Source organism: Neodiprion fabricii, chromosome 3 (assembly GCF_021155785.1).
Source record: "Neodiprion fabricii isolate iyNeoFabr1 chromosome 3, iyNeoFabr1.1, whole genome shotgun sequence".
NCBI classification, from domain to species: Eukaryota; Metazoa; Arthropoda; class Insecta; order Hymenoptera; family Diprionidae; genus Neodiprion; species Neodiprion fabricii.
Window position 1 is genome coordinate 13,726,203 of NC_060241.1, and position 8,296 is coordinate 13,734,498.

Below are 8,296 nucleotides of genomic sequence, written 5' to 3' on the forward strand. Positions count from 1 at the left end.
CTGATTGACCGTAACTAAACGATTTACCTAAAATTTCCTCACTTGAAACTTTGAACGCGTTTTTCTCGAAACAGCATTTTTCAAAACGGTGTCCAACTTCGAGGGCAGAGTTTTAAAGCTATCGAGTTGAATTTTTTACACAATATTCTTAACGTCATTGTTTATCGTGCTATGGAAGTTTTTTTTTTTTTTTGACATCTTCCTATTTTTTTGTGAAAAAAACTGCCAAAAAAAATGCTAAAATCGATACTTTTTGTTCAAACCGGCGCCATTTTTGCAAGAAAAAAAAAAGCCTTCATAGCACGAAAGCCAATTATATACCGATCAATAATCTTTTTGTGTTTTTTGTTTCAGATCAAAATTGTGACCCCCAACGTGGACACCACATCCAAGTGAATTTTCTGCAACAATTGTTTCATCATTTTTATAGATATTAATTAATAAATAAATCAATCTCTAAAAAATTGTTTTGTATTCTTCAATACTCAATTAATATACGAAAAAAAAACCAGACCGATTAGATTATTTTTTCTTTAAAAAAAAAATCGCGAAAAATAGCGATTTTTCGGGCTGTCACACCGGTAAGCTCCCTTAAATACAATTATTCTAGTTTCATCAGGAGCAACAATTACATGAGCTCACCATAGATCAATAAATAATATAAAAAAGGAAACACTTAAAAGAATATTGATAACAATTATTTTAGGTATTTCTTTCTCAATCCTACAATGATATGAATATTTAGAAGCACCATTTACAATAGCAGACTCAGTTTACGGATCAACTTTCTTCATTGCTACAGGATTTCATGGAATTCATATTTCAATAGGAACAACATTTATTATAATGAATTGATTCCGAGTATATTTAGATCATTATTCTAATTTCCATCACTTTGGATCTGAAGCAGCCGCATGATACTGACATTTCGTAGATGTAATTTGACTTTTTCCATATATTTCCAATTACTAATGAAGAACTTGCTAAAATAATTTATATAATATAAAATATTAAAAATGATTGATTTCTAATCAATAAGTCCAATGAAATTTAGTATAAATAATTTAAATAATATTCAATACTTAAATAACAATTTTAATAATCACTATTATTATTATAACTGTAGTTTTTACGACGTTACTCGATGTACAAATACTAAGTAAGAATGTATGTAGTCACGGTACAGCGCGAGGCAGTTGGTCAGCGAGCGCTGAGCGTGACACACGCAATCACCTTATTTACTTGTTTCCTAATAAAATTATTCTATAGTGTTAAGCCTGATCCCGAGTGTTATTTATTTGAGAGCCCCATTACAAAACATTACAATAACTATTTCAATAATTTTATCAAAAAATACATTTCATGAATCAGAAAAAAATTCCCCGTTTGAATGTGGGTTTGACCCAAAAGGACACCCACGCAGATCATTTTCTATTCGATTCTTTTCAATTGCAGTTATCTTCTTGATTTTTGATGTGAAAGTAACATTAATATTACCAATGATTATAACCTTAACAATTTCAAATATGAACACTTGACTATTTATAGTATCATACTTTATGCAAATTTTATTATTAGGATCACACTATGGATGGAAATTTGGGGCGCAATTGAATTTAAAAATGACAAAGTTGAAACAAATTTTATGTTCAGTTTCGGCCTGAAATTATAGTTATTTTAATAATAACTCTTCTTCAATATAAGATAATAGTTAAATATAACATTTGATCTGCATTCAAAAATTATTAACATTAATTAATTTATCTGAAATAATTGATATTAAAAATTAATTGAAGCCAAAAAGAGGCTTATTATTGTTAATAATAAAACTGAATATATAAATTCCAATTGAATAGAAATATAAAATAGAAGCTTCTGAATTTTTATAAGATGAATAAAATTCATTTATATACCCAATTCATATAGTTTATGAAAACATTACATTCTCATTGTAAAAATGAATTATTCAATTTTATAAATTAAATGTTCAAAGATTCAAATAAATCATCATATTATCTTCAATAATATACTTTTAATCTTAAGCTATTTGAACACTCATGATATAAATAAATAATAAAAAAATAAAAAAATGAATCATCGAAATAAAAAAAATTTTTATAAAAATTATAATAATTCTTCTTCTATCAATTCTAATCTATTTTGATTAAAATTTAATGGTCATTCCTTATTCATAAATTTGATATTTTCAATTAAACCACAAGAAGAAATAACAGGTAAAAACCATATTGTTTTGAAAAATAACTTTAAAAAATGAAACTTTAATTTTAATATATTGACGATTAATGTTATTCTTGGATACTAAGGTCACAACTCAAAACACTTTTTTATCGTGTTAACGTTTCGGCCCTGATGGGGGCCCTCCTCAGAACATTTTATTTAAATATCTGTCAAGAACAAAAATAAAATAATGTACAACTAGGTTTTGACAAAATTAGACATATTGGTATAAATAATATGCAAGGATGTTTAAGCAAGTATAAAAGATGAATTACCTCGTATGAGATGACACTTCAAATTACATAAATGCGTGTTGGTAATTGATGAATAAATAGAACAAAGAAAACAATAAAGACAAAAACCGAAACACAGTGCGTTCGCGACACGTAATTCCCACGAATTCATATTTATTGTTGGTTTGATAAAATGAAATAAAACACACCGCCGTTATGGTTGAGTCCAGAGCACATAAGCACAAGTGGAACGTCCAGTGTGTAGTGGGAGGAGGTCAATCTCGATAGTTATCAGAGCAACGCAGAGTCAACGGGTTAAAAGGAAACCAAAATTTTTTTGTTAAGGAGGTAAAATCGAGAGCAAGCTCAGTCGGTAATGGACAATTACAATGGTCGTATCACAGAGGTGTAAATATTACTTAGATGTTCTATGTCTTGTTTACGGTTGACATATATTGACATTTAAATAATAAACAAAAATCCAAATAATTTATCTAAAAAAATAATCAAAATTGGTAAAATTTTTACATAAAAAGGCAAAACAATGACATATCTATAAGGAAAAATTAATCAACCAAACATAGAACCCCCTCAAATTACCATCAATATCATAAAATATATTGAATCATTTATATGAACATCATAATCATTTAAATAATTTAAACTAATTTTATTATACCAACCTAATATAGATAAATAATTCAAACAAAAAGTATAAGAAACAGTTAAAAAGGTTGAAAAAAAATAAATAAATATAATCAACATATGATAATTTAATATTAAAACTATTTTTTGAATTATATGCTTAGAATAAAACCCAGCTAAAAAGGAAACCCACATAAAGATAAATTGGAAAAATTCAAAACAAATAGAAGTGAATGGTATTTGATCAAATATTGAACCTAATAAACGAATATCCTGAAAATTATTTAATCCATGAATAAAAACTCCTAAATATATAAATGATAATGTTTTAAAAAATGCATGTATTAAAAGATAAAAAAAGCTAAAAACTTAAATCCCAAAAATAGAATACTTATTATGCCTAATTGACTTAAAGTTCATAAAGCAATAATTTTTTTTCAATCAAATTCAAAATTTGCATTCGATCCTGACATGAATATAGTTAATCTAGATGATAATTAAAAATAAAATAACAAAATTCTCTCTATTAAATGAATTTTCAAATCGAATTAATAAATAAACCTCTGCCGTTACTAAAGTTGAAGAATGAACCAATAAAGATACAGGAGTAGGATTGCTATTGCTGCTTGGGAGTCAAGAAGAAAAAGGAATTCGAGCACTTTTAGTTAATGAAGCTATCAAAACTATTAAAGTAATCAATATTATAAAAGAATTATATTTTAAAACATCTATATAAGAATAAAAATTTCAAACCCCAAAATTTATTAATCAAGAAACTGATAATAATAAAAAAATATCGCCAATACGATCAGAAATAACAGTTAATATACCAGCATTAAAAGACTTGACATTTTGATGATATATTACTAAACAATAAGAAATTAATCCCAACCCATCTCAACCTAATAAAACACTAATTAAATTAGGACTAACAATTATTAATATTATTGATACAACAAATAAAATCACTAATATAATAAATTGATTCAAATTTAAATCATTTATTGTATAAGAATTTCTATATAAAATTACCATGTATGAGTGAGAATTTCTTCTCTGCATAAATCGGGCACAGGAAAACAAATTTGAACTCACTGGTGATCAGAGAAATTAACGACAACAGAGTCAGGGCGGCTAGGTGGTCTAGTGGAGTAAGTCTCCGGTAAAGCATCTCCAGATACCAGGTTCGATTCCTGGCTCCGTCGTTAATTTTTCAAATTCACCAGTTTTTCAAATTTACTTCTTTCAGAATCTTTCATTGTTTGAATATAAATCAATTTGAATAGTTTATATAAAATATTGATTCGGAGTGTCAAAGAGAATCAAATTTAGTTCTGAAATTATTTTCATATTAAATATTTGGTTAATTAGTTTTATTTTTATTATTTTTATTAGATTGGTTTTATTTTTATCAAGTGTTTATTTCTTATTATATGATTTAGTTTGTTTTGTTGAGTATAATTCAATTGAAATTAATTCTTCATGTGTAGTTATAACAGTTTTATTTGATTGGATATCATTGATTTTTATAAGAACAGTTTTATTCATTTCTTCTTTGGTAATTTTATATAGAAATTCTTATACAATAAATGATTTAAATTTGAATCAATTTATTATATTAGTGATTTTATTTGTTGTATCAATAATATTAATAATTGTTAGTCCTAATTTAATTAGTGTTTTATTAGGTTGAGATGGGTTGGGATTAATTTCTTATTGTTTAGTAATATATCATCAAAATGTCAAGTCTTTTAATGCTGGTATATTAACTGTTATTTCTGATCGTATTGGCGATATTTTTTTATTATTATCAGTTTCTTGATTAATAAATTTTGGGGTTTGAAATTTTTATTCTTATATAGATGTTTTAAAATATAATTCTTTTATAATATTGATTACTTTAATAGTTTTGATAGCTTCATTAACTAAAAGTGCTCGAATTCCTTTTTCTTCTTGACTCCCAGCAGCAATAGCAATCCTACTCCTGTATCTTTATTGGTTCATTCTTCAACTTTAGTAACGGCAGAGGTTTATTTATTAATTCGATTTGAAAATTCATTTAATAGAGAGAATTTTGTTATTTTATTTTTAATTATCATCTAGATTAACTATATTCATGTCAGGATCGAATGCAAATTTTGAATTTGATTGAAAAAAAATTATTGCTTTATGAACTTTAAGTCAATTAGGCATAATAAGTATTCTATTTTTGGGATTTAAGTTTTTAGCTTTTTTTATCTTTTAATACATGCATTTTTTAAAACATTATCATTTATATATTTAGGAGTTTTTATTCATGGATTAAATAATTTTCAGGATATTCGTTTATTAGGTTCAATATTTGATCAAATACCATTCACTTCTATTTGTTTTGAATTTTTCCAATTTATCTTTATGTGGGTTTCCTTTTTAGCTGGGTTTTATTCTAAGCATATAATTCAAAAAATAGTTTTAATATTAAATTATCATATGTTGATTATATTTATTTATTTTTTTTCAACCTTTTTAACTGTTTCTTATACTTTTTGTTTGAATTATTTATCTATATTAGGTTGGTATAATAAAATTAGTTTAAATTATTTAAATGATTATGATGTTCATATAAATGATTCAATATATTTTATGATATTGATGGTAATTTGAGGGGGTTCTATGTTTGGTTGATTAATTTTTCCTTATAGATATGTCATTGTTTTGCCTTTTTATGTAAAAATTTTACCAATTTTGATTATTTTTTTAGATAAATTATTTGGATTTTTGTTTATTATTTAAATGTCAATATATGTCAACCGTAAACAAGACATAGAACATCTAAGTAATATTTACACCTCTGTGATACGACCATTGTAATTGTCCATTACCGACTGAGCTTGCTCTCGATTTTACCTCCTTAACAAAAAAATTTTGGTTTCCTTTTAACCCGTTGACTCTGCGTTGCTCTGATAACTATCGAGATTGACCTCCTCCCACTACACACTGGACGTTCCACTTGTGCTTATGTGCTCTGGACTCAACCATAACGGCGGTGTGTTTTATTTCATTTTATCAAACCAACAATAAATATGAATTCGTGGGAATTACGTGTCGCGAACGCACTGTGTTTCGGTTTTTGTCTTTATTGTTTTCTTTGTTCTATTTATTCATCAATTACCAACACGCATTTATGTAATTTGAAGTGTCATCTCATACGAGGTAATTCATCTTTTATACTTGCTTAAACATCCTTGCATATTATTTATACCAATATGTCTAATTTTGTCAAAACCTAGTTGTACATTATTTTATTTTTGTTCTTGACAGATATTTAAATAAAATGTTCTGAGGAGGGCCCCCATCAGGGCCGAAACGTTAACACGATAAAAAAGTGTTTTGAGTTGTGACCTTAGTATCCAAGAATAACATTAATCGTCAATATATTAAAATTAAAGTTTCATTTTTTAAAGTTATTTTTCAAAACAATATGGTTTTTACCTGTTATTTCTTCTTGTGGTTTAATTGAAAATATCAAATTTATGAATAAGGAATGACCATTAAATTTTAATCAAAATAGATTAGAATTGATAGAAGAAGAATTATTATAATTTTTATAAAAATTTTTTTTATTTCGATGATTCATTTTTTTATTTTTTTATTATTTATTTATATCATGAGTGTTCAAATAGCTTAAGATTAAAAGTATATTATTGAAGATAATATGATGATTTATTTGAATCTTTGAACATTTAATTTATAAAATTGAATAATTCATTTTTACAATGAGAATGTAATGTTTTCATAAACTATATGAATTGGGTATATAAATGAATTTTATTCATCTTATAAAAATTCAGAAGCTTCTATTTTATATTTCTATTCAATTGGAATTTATATATTCAGTTTTATTATTAACAATAATAAGCCTCTTTTTGGCTTCAATTAATTTTTAATATCAATTATTTCAGATAAATTAATTAATGTTAATAATTTTTGAATGCAGATCAAATGTTATATTTAACTATTATCTTATATTGAAGAAGAGTTATTATTAAAATAACTATAATTTCAGGCCGAAACTGAACATAAAATTTGTTTCAACTTTGTCATTTTTAAATTCAATTGCGCCCCAAATTTCCATCCATAGTGTGATCCTAATAATAAAATTTGCATAAAGTATGATACTATAAATAGTCAAGTGTTCATATTTGAAATTGTTAAGGTTATAATCATTGGTAATATTAATGTTACTTTCACATCAAAAATCAAGAAGATAACTGCAATTGAAAAGAATCGAATAGAAAATGATCTGCGTGGGTGTCCTTTTGGGTCAAACCCACATTCAAACGGGGAATTTTTTTCTGATTCATGAAATGTATTTTTTGATAAAATTATTGAAATAGTTATTGTAATGTTTTGTAATGGGGCTCTCAAATAAATAACACTCGGGATCAGGCTTAACACTATAGAATAATTTTATTAGGAAACAAGTAAATAAGGTGATTGCGTGTGTCACGCTCAGCGCTCGCTGACCAACTGCCTCGCGCTGTACCGTGACTACATACATTCTTACTTAGTATTTGTACATCGAGTAACGTCGTAAACACTACAGTTATAATAATAATAGTGATTATTAAAATTGTTATTTAAGTATTGAATATTATTTAAATTATTTATACTAAATTTCATTGGACTTATTGATTAGAAATCAATCATTTTTAATATTTTATATTATATAAATTATTTTAGCAAGTTCTTCATTAGTAATTGGAAATATATGGAAAAAGTCAAATTACATCTACGAAATGTCAGTATCATGCGGCTGCTTCAGATCCAAAGTGATGGAAATTAGAATAATGATCTAAATATACTCGGAATCAATTCATTATAATAAATGTTGTTCCTATTGAAATATGAATTCCATGAAATCCTGTAGCAATGAAGAAAGTTGATCCGTAAACTGAGTCTGCTATTGTAAATGGTGCTTCTAAATATTCATATCATTGTAGGATTGAGAAAGAAATACCTAAAATAATTGTTATCAATATTCTTTTAAGTGTTTCCTTTTTTATATTATTTATTGATCTATGGTGAGCTCATGTAATTGTTGCTCCTGATGAAACTAGAATAATTGTATTTAAGGGAGCTTACCGGTGTGACAGCCCGAAAAATCGCTATTTTTCGCGATTTTTTTTTTAAAGAAAAAA